Source organism: Periplaneta americana, chromosome 7 (genome assembly GCF_040183065.1).
Source record: "Periplaneta americana isolate PAMFEO1 chromosome 7, P.americana_PAMFEO1_priV1, whole genome shotgun sequence".
Lineage (NCBI taxonomy): Eukaryota > Metazoa > Arthropoda > Insecta > Blattodea > Blattidae > Periplaneta > Periplaneta americana.
Window position 1 is genome coordinate 48,654,425 of NC_091123.1, and position 14,868 is coordinate 48,669,292.

The following is a 14,868-nucleotide window of genomic DNA, read 5'->3' on the forward strand; positions in this document are numbered from 1 at the left end:
AGATTTTCATCCACCGGCACCTCCCCACTCATCTGCGCCCCGTCAGCACAAAATATCTCACACCACTTCTCTCTGTCTTTGTCACACGCATGCTTACTCAGTTTCTCTGTCCCTGTCTCACATAGAACGGAAATAGACCTCCTAGTTGAACACCCCGCAGTACCCCAATGAACTTCCTACTTTACAGACAGCTCAAATTCACTCTCTCTCTCACATCCACACACACTCTCTTCTAGAGTGATACCAATATAGAAGCAAAAAGCTTCTATATGTGAAGAAGAATGACGCCTCGATTCAGAGGTAGATATAATAATGAGGACTTTGCATTTCTGTCAACTCCAAATGACATATATGACTGTTGGTTCTTTTCATATTTCGTTTATAATCAATCAATTCTTACGCCCGTGCGTATTTGTGGGTTTCTGGAACGTCGAACGTGACGAAGAGTGGAAACTGATAAGAATGATATATCTCCAGGAACTGAAATTCTTCTCCGCAAGAAAAATAAACGTAAGTTGATAGAAAAGGGAATTTACTTTGAATACATCCCGGCGATATTTTAACTCAACGACGCCGTAACTGTCACCGCAGCGGATATGAACACAATTCTCTAAAACTGTACGTTTGAAATGTTCAGTCTGGTGTTAAATTCCCTCCAGAAAAGCCCTGCATTTTAATGAAACCTGCAAAAAAAAGGTAAATACGCGGGAATGGGGCAACTCGCAGAACACAAAATTTAAAGTTATCATTTAAACATATATTTTGCTGTAATTAAATTTAGCTTTCATTACACCAGAGAGCGTGCGAAAAACAATCATTTTATGCTACTGAATATTTTAAAAGTAATAAATTAAAGTTATAATGGAGATATTAAAATGAATGAATTTGGACATGCTGCAATATTCATGACAATAAAACACCCGTATTTTCATATGAAATTCACAAGCCAGAAGAAGTGCTTACATATTTTTTAACTGAAATAATATGGGTATAATTTTTAATAGTGAATATATTTCATAGGATTATGTGAAAAGAAATTCACACATATAAAAGATACCACAGATTCGCATTCTGAAATTAAAACAAAATATTTGTTACCCCACGTGCTAGGTTTCTGCCCTCAGGACGAATTACTGCGAATTGACAGACATAATATAGTCCGCTCAATAATTGCTAACAGATTAAGGGAACATGGTGAATATGAAGTATATGAGGAAGTTCAATGTCTTTCTACGGAAGTATCTACACGACGTGCTGACATCATAATAATTGACGAGATAAAAATACAGGCCTCATTCTTGACCCCACTGTAAGGTTCGAAATTAATGATCAACCAAAGCAGGTATATGAAAACAAACGCGCTATTTACCTTCCATGCTCTGATGATCTCAGTGATAAATATAATATTCAAGATTGGAATGTCATTGGAATTATGTTTGGTGCGCGAGGAATAATTCCCAAATTTACATTGGAGATCGTCAGAAAATTAAAGGTTCCTGAAAAGACTCTTCAGACAATTGCATCAACCATTTTAAAATCTTCATTGAACATCATCAATCACCATCTCTATTCATATGTATAATATTCAATGTATATTATTTATTTTCAATAAATTGTTATCGTTTTGATTGCTACCACATCTTGTCGCAGAATATTCTTTTTTAAAATTTCATTATGTATTTTTTAACAATAATTTACATTCTCTTTTTTTTTTTTTTTTGAATTGATTAGGATGCCGATATTTTAAATCCAAGATTTGGACGGCAATCATTTCGATGATATTCTCTCTAGCTTTTAACTTGTATAATCTATACCGTAGCTTAACTTGTGAACATATCGAAAAGTGAATCATAGTAGATCTTAAAAACCTTACGTCAGTGATGTCAAAGCAAGCGCATTTTTCTGACCTTGACGTCGTGCGCGGTCATCAAGCGCTACGTATGAAAGGAGGAATAAGCAGTCTGTTGGATTAAGAAACCAGTGGTGCACAAACTTCAAACGGAACGTGAAATTTTATGTCGTTATTTTTATATTGTTTCTTTCGGTCTGATGCACAAACTACAAACGGAACGTGAAATTTTATGTCGTTATTTTTATATTGCTTCTTTCTGTTTGATATTATCTAGAGTCTGTAAAACAAAAGTACTAACACCAATATCTTAATATTGTAGTTGTATTTTAAATGTTAATAACATAATAAAGAGTTAAGAAGGAATATTCACATAAATTACATAGTAGTACAACTATACTGTACTAAGTGGATGAAACTCATCATTCATAAAGGAACAGATTGAGCATGACATGATAAGTTGGAATTGTTATTGATGATATCTTAAGCATTATAAAAGCTATCAATGAACTAATCAAAACAATATTATAGTACAAAGCAATGTTACCTAGTTATATCTTTTAACTGTAACTAATATTACATAACAAAAGTCTTATCGCATTATGCTTTTAAGATGATGTTGGTGAGCAACTTCCTATCTTCAGAATATTAAATTATTTTCTCGAAACCAGCTGAAGCTATAGAGCTGACATTTTTACAACATATGGGCACATATCTTTTGCTTATGATGTAACAGCAGTAGCTTTGTTAATTCATTTCCTTACAAATATTTTCCATGCGAATATTTTGAAAATTTGTAATACACTATCTTCAGTAACACGTATTTACGCTATATTAGATTTACGAAAACATTGTTTCAGTACTTGTAAGGCTACTAAATAAATAGGCCTATATCTGAAAATTTCACTTTTCTATAAAAAAGGTGACGAAATATTCCTTTTGAATAAAAAAAAATAACTCGTGCAAAATTAGCATTAAAATTTAAACTTACATTCTTATAATGCACTTATACTTCTCAGACAAAACTAAAAATTAACATGGATACAGTTTTAATAAGTTCTCCTCTCTTTATCTATTGAATCAGTGCTGGCCATCCCTGTATATAGCTCGACCAAGCGGCATATACTACCTCTTTCGTCTGTCTCTTTTCCGCTGTAAAGCGCTCAGGCTCTCCCGAGCTCGAAAGCACGCGCTAGCGCTTATGGCCACCAATTGACATGACTGCCTCACGTGATACGATGACAAGAGATGCATTTTCGGATTCAGCGCATACCAAACCATAAGAAACACGTTGTTTTAAGTCGGAGCAAAATTCTTATTGTTCATTGTTATTGAAGCATAAATGTGCAAATTCTCAATGAGGCAGTAAAGCAAGTGCACGACTTCAAATACTTGGGATATACTATAAGCAGTAACATGAGCTGCTGACAGGAAGTCAAAAGGAGGATAGCTATAGCCGAGGAAGCTTTTAACAGAAAAAGGAGCATCTTCTGCGGAAGAAGAACTAAGGAAGAGACTAATGAATTGTTTTGTGTGGAGTGTGGTATTGTATGGGGCAGAAACATGGACATTACAACGAAGTGAAGAGAAGCAAATAGAAGCATTTGAAATGTGGATATGGAGAAGAATTGAGCGTGTGAAGTAGAGAGACAGAATAAGAAATGAAGCTGTGTTGCAAAGAATGGGTGAATTAAAAATGATGCTGAAACTGATCAGGAAGAGAAAAAGGAATTGACTGGGTCACTGGCTGAGAAGAAGTTGCTTACTGAAGGATTCACTGGAAGGAATGGTGAACGGGAGAAGAGTTCGGGACAAAAGAAGATATCGGATGGTAGACGACAATAAGATAGAAGAATGGGTCATATGAGGAGAGAAAAATAAAGGCAGAAAATAGGAAAGATTGGAGAAAACTGGGTTTGCAGTGAAAGACCTGTACTTGGGCAGAACACTGTATGAATGAATGAATGAATGAATGGTTTAAATTAATTATGTATTGTGAGAGACGTAGCCATACTCGTTGTGAGCGAACGTTTTCTTGTAAACCCTAACGGTTGTCTCCGAACGTAACTTAACAGATATTTAAATCTCATTTCTGGAAATCAATGATACATTTGCTTGAATGAAAAATTGCTTCATCTTTTGTGACTTAAGAAATCAATGTAAATCATGGGTGGTACACATAATGATGGATGACTTATGTCAAGTGTTTCATGTTTGAAGAGTATACTTTGCCCCTGAAAGGGTGTTGAAGTAATTTCTTTGTTTGATGACAAATGGCATGATGGTTATAGAGCCGGCTTTCAACGTTTGTTTGATTTCCTCTGTCAGCTTAATGTATTTGATGAATTTGTGTGCATAGGTGGATTGTAGGTCACTGTTTAATCGCTCTGTCCCGGCTATTATGCAGTGCTCGGATTTGTTTATTGTACAACACTGTAATAGGTCTTGTCTGTTTGCATGAACCTTTCCATCGGTTATCTCTCCCCTTTCCAGTATAATCTAAACAGATGATTTCATACGGCATGTTTTCGAACGTACTTTTATAGTATTACTGTATTCCATGGACAAATACTCTGTTGCCAATTTTAGCGACAAGTCGCTAGATCTAGCGGTTTTGAGGGGGTGATTAACGACAAAAATATTACGAAATAGCGACCAACGACTTTTCTGTGGAGTTTTTGTTAATAATTTGGCGACAAAGTTTAGTGATTATTTGCGGATGATCAGGTGGTATTAGCCAAAACGGAGGATGATTTACAAAGAGCCGTATTTTCACTGAGTAATGCTGCAAAGAAATATAATCTAAAGATGTCCATAAACAAAACAAAAATTTTGGCATTTCAAGGGAAATACCCCATCAGGACGAAGACTGTAATATATAATAAGATATTGGAACAAACTAACTCCTTCAATTACCTGGGATGTAACATTTCATTTACAGAATCAAAAATGATGCAGGGAATAAAATTCTGAAGTACCAAAAGATGATAGGAACAATTAAACGCACATTACTTAAAAAGGCTTGAGTGGAAACGATATATAAATTTTATAAAACATTAGCTGTACCAATTTTGTTGTATGGTGCGGAAACGTGGACCCTCACTAAAAGACAGGGAAAAAGACTAGAAGCCGCTGAGATGCATATCCTTAGACCTTTAACAGGACACACACTATTAGATCATATTCGAAACGAAGATATCCGTGATCAATTAAACGTCGAATGCATAACAGACAAAATCAAGAATTATACATTGAATTGGCAGTGCTGACAACCTCTCCTTCATAGTTTCACTTGCACATTGTTGACTTTATTTCGTTTTCTTTCCTTTTAGTTTTTATCGCCATTGCACGGCCAATGACTCTAGTCAAGTGCCACTGCATTGAATAAAAAAAAAAAACATTGAATTGGCTAAGACACGTTGAAGAAATAAATGGACGACGGACGACTACCACTAAGAATGTGGAAATACAAACCAGTAGGACGAAGAATACCTGGAAGACCGAGAAAACGATGGAGCGACCAGATAAGTCCTGGAGACGGAACGGGTCATTAGGCCCAAATCTTGAAGTTTATGATGATGATGATGATGATGATAATGATGAAGTTAGCGATTTTTACGTTCTGTCGTTTTAACTGTTTTTAATGAGATGAATTTGAAACATTTTTAATTTGACAATATTTTGAAATTTTCAGTATGATTATAGAGAAAATATTTTTCTTGATACAATTTGAAAAAGTAATAAGAACAACCATGCACAACGTATCATGACATCTTGAATATTTCCCTGCAGTATCTTACCTTAGGCGAATTCTTGACGATGTTACATGGTGCAGTATACATTTTTGGTTTGAGGTGTGCCAGTACAAATATTCTGCTGGGGCTATAGTTTTCTATGTTTGCTACGGCTGTACTTCCTCTTTCCTATTCGAATGGTGAGGTATAACGCCTGTTCAGCTAGTCATGCTTAGTGAATCCAAAACTACGCAACAGAATTCATATCACCACAGCTAGTATTATACCTTACATTAAAGGACATTAAGGGACATGGTGAAGAGATAGTAAAAGACTTAGGGTGGGAATCTCTTAAATGAAGGCGACGAAAAACCAGACTCATCGCATTGTTTAAGGCACAAATGGGACACAAAGTATGGACCGACATCAATGCTAGATTAGCAACACATCATACGTAGGAAGGGCAGATCATATTAGGAATCTTAAATGTAGAAAACAAAGAACGGACGTGGCAAAATTTTCCTTTGTTAACCGCACAATTGTAGACTGGAACAGCTTACCTGCGGCAATCTTTCAGAGTGGTCCCCTCAAAATCAATACATTTAAGGATAGGTTGAGAAGATTAGACTGAAAATGTAATTGTAGGTGCAGTGTAATTATCTAAGTTGTGTCATGTAATTAATTAAGTTTATATGTAATTAATTATGATATGTAATTTTGTTTATATGTAAATAAATTAAGGTGATATGTAATTAATTAAGATGATATGTAATTAAGTTGGTTTGTAATTAATTACTTACATTGATAATAGTTGGGTGAAATAGAAGTAGTTGTAAGTTAGGTTTTATTTGCTTATTGTAGGCGTCATTATAGAATGGTTTTTATTTATAGTCCTAGGTTTATTGCATCTATTTATTTATAGTTAGAAATAAATTTAGGTTTATTTTATTTTATTTCTTTTTCTTTCATTGCTGTAATTATTGTATAATTGTAATAGTATTATTGTATATTATATATCACTGCCACCGGTGTATACCCAATTGTAGTGTTAATAAATACATACATACAAAAGCACCTTGAGAATTTCGGGAAAAAAGATTTAAGAAATAGTACATAGTACCAAACTTCCTGAAAGTGTTCTGCGGAAAACTGGAAATACTGATGGGCAGGGAAAGGATTTATATGTAAATACATATTTACTTATAAAGCTAATATAATTTATATTTTGCATTATCTTTATGTTTCACAATGTGTAGGGTTGAAAAATCCTACTTTTATTTTCCATATTTTTCCATATTTTAGAGTTTAGTACATATTTTCGTTAATTTCCATATATTTTCCATATTTCATATAAAACAGTCCATATTATATTAGGTTTAACAATAAAACAAAACAAAATTCCATTAACTTTTAAAAATACATTTCAACAATAGAGATTTAAACACATGTTCAGTAATCCCTTTAACATCAGAGTTATTTGAAAATTAGCAGTCCTATCAACAATGGGAAAGTAAGTTACAAAACTGTATTAATTTAATTTAAAATTTTTAACAGACTTCAGTTGTGCAGCTCAACAGTTAAATGCCAGTCAGAGTACACATAGGTTCAGTTTTGTAAATCATACTATAAAGACGGTAAATATGCCAAAAGTACGTCATTCAGTCAATTTAAAATCAAAACTAACAAGTTACATTTCAGAATTTAAAGAAGATGGTTTATCAACTGACAATAAAATATTATTTTGTAATTTGTGTCAGTGTGCAGTATCATCTACACAAAAGTTCCTGGTGCAACAACACATTACAACTAGTAAACATCAGGCCAACAAACAACTAAATTCCAAGCAGAGACAATTGTTTTTAACACAACCAACAACATCGAATGTAAGATCTGAGTTTAACATCGACCTGTGCCGTTCTCTCATCTCTGCTGATATTCCTCTCTACAAACTAAAGAATAAGGTCTTCAGGGAATTCCTTGAAAAATATACTCAACATACAATCCCGGATGAGTCAACACTTAGGAAGACGTATGCTCCATCCATCTACGATGAGACAATACAGAAGATAAGAGATGAAATTAAAGATAGTTCAATTTGGGTTTCCATTGATGAGACTCCCGACAAAGAAGGTAGACTTGTTGGTAATGTAGTTATCGGTTTGTTAAGTGAACAATATTCTGAACGAATTCTTTTACATTGTGATGTTCTAGAAAAGTGCAATAACAAAACTATAGTTAAACTGTTCAACGAAGCTATGGGTATCCTGTGGCCAAAGGGTATTATGTACGATAATGTGTTATTCTTTATTAGCGATGCTGCCCCTTATATGGTCAAAGCTGGACAAGCATTATCTGTTGTATATCCTAAATTGACTCATTTTACTTGTGTGGCGCATGCATTTCATCGTGTGGCAGAAGTGGTCAGAGACAATTTCCCTAAAGTAGATTTGTTGATTTCATCAGTGAAAAAAGTATTTCTCAAAGCTCCCAGTAGAGTTAACGTGTTGAAAGAAATGTACCCTGAAATTCCATTGCCACCAAAGCCAATTTTAACTAGATGGGGTACATGGCTAGAAGCAGTTGAATATTATGCCGAACATATAGACTCTATTAACAATGTTCTCCTTGCATTGGACTCTGAAGATGCAGTCTCAATTGATACTGCGAAAACAGTTACCTGTGACATAAGTGTGAAGAATGACTTAGCTCACATTCAGCATACATTTTCATGCATCATAAAAACGCTCAAAAGTCTCCAAAATAGGCACCTTTCACTATCTGAAAGTTTTGAAATTATAAATAGTACTGTGGAACAACTGAATCGTGGTAGAGGTAAAGTTGCAGATGCAGTAAGAGCTAAGGTGGACACTGTACTTTCAAAAAACCCTGGATATGAAGAACTACAAAAGGTTGTTGCTGTGATGAGTGGTGAATCAACAGTGAAGATTAACTTGGACTTATCCCCAGCAGACATTGTGAAATTGAATTATGTACCAGTTACTTCTTGTGACGTCGAACGCTCTTTTAGTCAGTATAAATCTATCCTCAGAGACAATAGAAGAAGATTCACTTTTCAGCACTTGAAAGAAATGTTTGTAACCTATTGTTATGGTAACAGACAATAAAAATTGTGTTTTGTTGAAACTACATTGGAAGATAAGGTACGTCCATTATATTTTTTGTTTAGTTTGATTAAAATGTACCAATATTTAACGTACATAGTCATTTTTTTTATAATTTTAAGTCCATATTTAATTCCATATTTTGGTAAAAATCCATATTTAATTCCATATTTTGGTAAAAATAACTACATATATATTTACATATTTCATATATTTTTAGTCCATATAAATCCGTTCCCTGCTGATGGGTATTTACTTTACACTTTCGGCCTATGTGAATTCTTATCTTTCACGTCAGCAGCCACAGTAAAAGAGGAGGATATGGATGATTTATGTAAAAGTTTCGATACATTCTTGCTATTGTTAATCTTATCCGTTTCCTTAGATACCCTTTTTTTACTTGTAATTTAAATTTAGTGACTTTTTAGCGAAATTTGACACTTTATTTGGCGACTTTGAGGTAACGACTGTTGGCAACACTGCAAATACTTTGATGCCACTTCCTGTTATTATACGATGTTGTCAACAATATTTTTGTGAAGTTCGTCTTCTGTTATTCCGAGTATGGGCATCCGTTATCGGATCCCTGTTGAAACAAAAATGCTATTTGCAACAACACTGAAGCCACAGCATTGGATCGTGAGCAGTGATATGAAATTATTCATAGTCTATTACGATGTTTACATTCATAAATTCTCATTAAGCCTGCTATACTAATATTGAAAAGGCTCCATGTTAGTATTAACATGGGGTGGTACACAACTCCATCAAACTTTAATGTTGTTTTGGGAAATGTATGCACTTAATTTCAAATAATATTTTATTTACTGCAAAAACACATCGTTTGCTTTAGTTTTGCGAAAAAAAAAGCAGTAACAATATTCAAATCAAGATTTCAGGTATAACTCCCTGTAAAGTTGATTTGAATAATTTCGAGGGAAAAATTGTTCCGGAGCCGGGTATCGAACCCGGGACCTTTGGTTTAACGTACCAACGCTCTACCACTGAGCTACTCGGGAACTCTAACCGACACCGATCCAATTTTTCTCTCTATATCCACAGACCTCAAAGTGGGCTGACAACCGTCAAGCAACCAACTTCGAGTGCACACTAACTCCGTTTGACTTAAATTGTGGTTTTCTGTTAACGAACAGTGACGTGTATTATGCAAATCAAGATTTCAGGTATAACTCCCTGTAAAGTTGATTTGAATAATTTCGAGGGAAAAATTGTTCCGGAGCCGGGTATCGAACCCGAAGTTGGTTGCTTGACGGTTGTCAGCCCACTTTGAGGTCTGTGGATATAGAGGGAAAAATTGGATCGGTGTCGGTTAGAGTTCCCGAGTAGCTCAGTGGCAGAGCGTTGGTACGTTAAACCAAAGGTCCCGGGTTCGATACCCGGCTCCGGAACAATTTTTCCCTCGAAATTATTCAGTAACAATATTATTTCTAAAATGAACAACATTTTTCATATACGTATTTTGTAGTATTCATATCATTTATGGCATGCTGTATAATTTCATACTATATTCTCTACAATGAAATTATATAGCCTATACATAAATACAACATTCCTATTATATTACAAATAACAATTTTTTTCTAGAAAGTGAATTAATATTCAAATTATTCTAATCGTTATAACATCACTCGGTAGGAAATTAAACACAGAATAAATATGGGAAATGCTTGTTATCATTCGGTTGAGAAGCTTTTATCATCCAGTCTGGTGTCAAAAAATCTGAAAGTTAGAATTTATAAAAGTTATATTACCGGTTGTTCCGTATGGTTGTGAAACTTGGACTCTCACTTTGAGAGAGGAACATAGGTTAAGGGTGTTTGAGAATAAGGTGCTTAGGAAAATATTTGGGGCTAAGAGGGAAGACGTTACAGGAGAATGGAGAAAGTTACACAGCACAGAACTGCACGCATTGTATTCTTCACCTGACATAATTAGGAACATTAAATCCAGACGTTTGAGATGGGCAGGGCATGTAGCACGTATGGGCGAATCCAGAAATGCATATAGAGTGTTAGTTGGGAGGCCGGAGGGAAAAAGACTTTTAGGGAGGCCGAGACGTAGATGGGAAGATAATATTAAAATGGATTTGAGGGAGGTGGGATATGATGGTAGAGACTGGATTAACCTTGATCAGGATAAGGACCAATGGCGGGCTTACGTGAGGGCGGTAGTGAACCTCCGGGTTTCTTAAAAGCCAGTAATTAAGTAAGTCGTTATAACTTCACTACCTAGATAACCATAGTTGTGTTTTTTTTCTGAATGTCACATGAATTTTTCCTTGTAAGATTGACTGAAATGACCTAACAATGAAATGTAATTCTTCCTCTGAATCGGATATTTGACTCTCATATTATATACAGGAGATTGCACTGAAACCCTGGGTGCGAATTAAGATTTCTGATGAGCGGGGGATAGAATCCTAGACAGAGAGTATCATACATAAAAATTTTGTTATCTTCATTCGATACGGCTCAACGCTTGGTCGCACTGAGTTGCTTGTCTTGCATCTTGATTATAATAATAATTATATCCACGAGCAGGCTTAAGATAAGATATTGTGTGATTCCTAAGATATTGATTGTTGTCAGCTTGCGTGTGATGATAATACATCAATATTATATTCTTTGCTTACTTTATGCTGTACTTTATACAGTAGTACAGTGAATGGAATGAGGTTGACGTCCTACTATCCCCTTGAACTGAGTTTTGCATTGCCTGGATTAGAATGAATCACGTAATCTCGAACTGAATATGAACATAGAGGCTATGTATTAATTAATTTAAATATAATTTAGAGAAACGAAATGATGGCAATTGAAATATTATTTATGAAGCAAAAATTAGGAATTTAGCAATTTCAAATATTACAAAATTAATTCATGCATCTTCGTCTGATTAGTGAAATACATTAGTCAGCAATGTATTCAATGGAGGGGGGAAAAGAGCTGGTCACCTTACCCCTGTTATATCCCTTTTAGTTTCCTCATGAGCGATGTCTTATTGGTGTCAGTTATGAGGTTCCAACCTCTGTTCGGATAGTTGACTAAACAGCAATACATATGATCATGACGACAAATAAAAGAATTACGAATATGATGACGGTAACGAATTTGATGAGGACGCGAATATGATGGGAACAAGGGCGACAGTGACGAAGATAACGAGATACCCATACGGCGGTGGTGGTGATATTGTATCTCACTGCAGGCTGATACGATACACTGGTTGGAGGTTAAAATGTCAATTTCAATATACGTCCGCAAACAGAAATTTCCACTAGCAAAATGTCCACTTACATAAAAGTCCATAAAAATTAAATGTCCACAAATACAATTTCCACTTATATAAATGTCCATAAAATTAAATGTCCACATATGTAAAATGTCCTACACATGACATCATAATTTTTAATATATAAATACAAAGAAATCTCCAATTTACAATTAATTTTTATGTAAAATGTCCTATATGAGGTCATAATTTTTATGTACGTATAAACGCACAGAAATCTCAAATTTACAATGCATTTTTTATGTAAAATGTCCTATATGAGATCATAATTTTTAATATATAAATACAAAGAAATCTCCAATTTACAATGAATTTTTTTATGTAAAATGTCCTATATGAGATCATGATTTTTATGTACGTATAAACGCGCAGAAATCTCCAATTTACAAAGAATTTTTGATGTAAAATGTCCTATATGAGATCATAATTTTTATGTATGAATAAACGCACAGAAATCTCTAATTTACAAAGAATTTTTTATGTAAAATGTCCCATATGAGATCATAATTTTTATATACGTATAAACGCACAGAACTCTCCAATTTACAATGCATTTTTTTATGTAAAATGTCCTACATGAGATCATAATTTTTATGTACATATAAACGCACAGAAATCTCCAATTTCCAATGAATTTTTTTATGTAAAATGTCCTATACGATATCATAATTTTTATGTACCTATAAATGCACAGAAATCTCCAATTTACAATGAATTTTTTATGTAAAATTCCCTATATGAGATCATAATTTTTGTGTACGTATAAACGCATAGAAATCTCCAATTTACAATGAATTTTTTTATGTAAAATGTCCTATATGAGATCATAATTTTTATGTACGTATAAACGCACAGAAATCTCAAATTTACAATGCATTTTTATGTAAAATGTCTTATACATGAGATCATAATTTTTAATATATAAATACAAAGAAATCTCCTATTTACAATGAATGTTTTTATGTAAAATGTCCTATATGAGATCATGATTTTTATGTACGTATAAACGCGCAGAAATCTCCAATTTACAAAGAATTTTTGATGTAAAATGTCCTATATGAGATCATAATTTTTATGTATGTATAAACGCACAGAAATCTCTAATTTACAAAGAATTTTTTATGTAAAATGTCCTGTATGAGATCATAATTTTTATATACGTATAAACGCACATAAATCTCCAATTTACAATGAATTTTTTTATGTAAAATGTCCTATATGAGATCATAATTTTTATGTACATATAAACGCACAGAAATCTCCAATTTACAATGAATGTTTTTATGTAAAATGTCCTATACGATATCATAATTTTTATGTACCAATAAATGCACAGAAATCTCCAATTTACAATGAATTTTTTATGTAAAATTCCCTATATGAGATAATTTTTGTGTACGTATAAACGCATAGAAATCTCCAATTTACAATGAATTTTTTTATGTAAAATGTCCTATATGAGATCATAATTTTATGTACGTCTAAACGCACAGAAATTTCCAATTTACAATGAAATTTTTTATGTAAAATGTCCTATATGAGATCATAATTTTTAATATATAAATACAAAGAAATCTCCAATTTACAATGATTTTTTTTATGTAAAATGTCCTATATGAGATCATAATTTTTATGTACGTATAAACGCACAGAAATCTCAAATTTACAATGCATTTTTTATGTAAAATGTCCTATATGAGATCATAATTTTTAATATATAAATACAAAGAAATCTCCAATTTACAATAAATTTTTTTATGTAAAATGTCCTATATGAGATCATGATTTTTATGTACGTATAAACGCGCCGAAATCTCCAATTTACAAAGAATTTTTGATGTAAAATGTCCTATATGAGATCATAATTTTTATGTATGAATAAACGCACAGAAATCTCTAATTTACAAAGAATTTTTTATGTAAAATGTCCCATATGAGATCATAATTTTTATATACGTATAAACGCACAGAACTCTCCAATTTACAATTAATTTTTTTATGTAAAATGTCCTACATGAGATCATAATTTTTATGTACATATAAACGCACAGAAATCTCCAATTTCCAATGAATTTTTTTATGTAAAATGTCCTATACGATATCATAATTTTTATGTACCAATAAATGCACAGTGAATTTTTATGTAAAATTCCCTATATGAGATAATTTTTGTGTACGTATAAACGCATAGAAATCTCCAATTTACAATGAATTTTTTTATGTAAAATGTCCTATATGAGATCATAATTTTATATACGTCTAAACGCACAGAAATCTCCAATTTACAATGAATTGTTTTTATGTAAAATGTCATATATGAGATCATAATTTTATGTACGTATAAACGCACAGAAATCTCCAGTTTACAATGAATTTTTTTTTTTGTAATATGTCCTATATGAAATCATAATTTTTATGTACGTATAAACACACAGAAATCTCCAATTTACAATGTATTTTTATGTAAAATGTCCTATATGAGATCATAATTTTTATGTACGTCTAAACGCACAGAAATCTCCAATTTACAATGAATTGTTTTTATGTAAAATGTCCTATATGAGATCATAATTTTTATGTACGTATAAACGCACAGAAATCTCCAATTTACAATGGATTTTTATGTGAAATGTCCTATATGAGATCATAATTTTTATGTACATATAAACGCACAGAAATCTCCAATTTACAATTAATTTTTTATGTAAAATGTCCTATATGAGATCATAATTTTTATGTACGTATAAACGCACAGAAATCTCCAATTTACAATGAATTTTTATTCCATCTCTTGATCTTGACCTTCCTCTTCTGGCTGTCCATCCATTTTTAAGTGATAAGATATTGCACG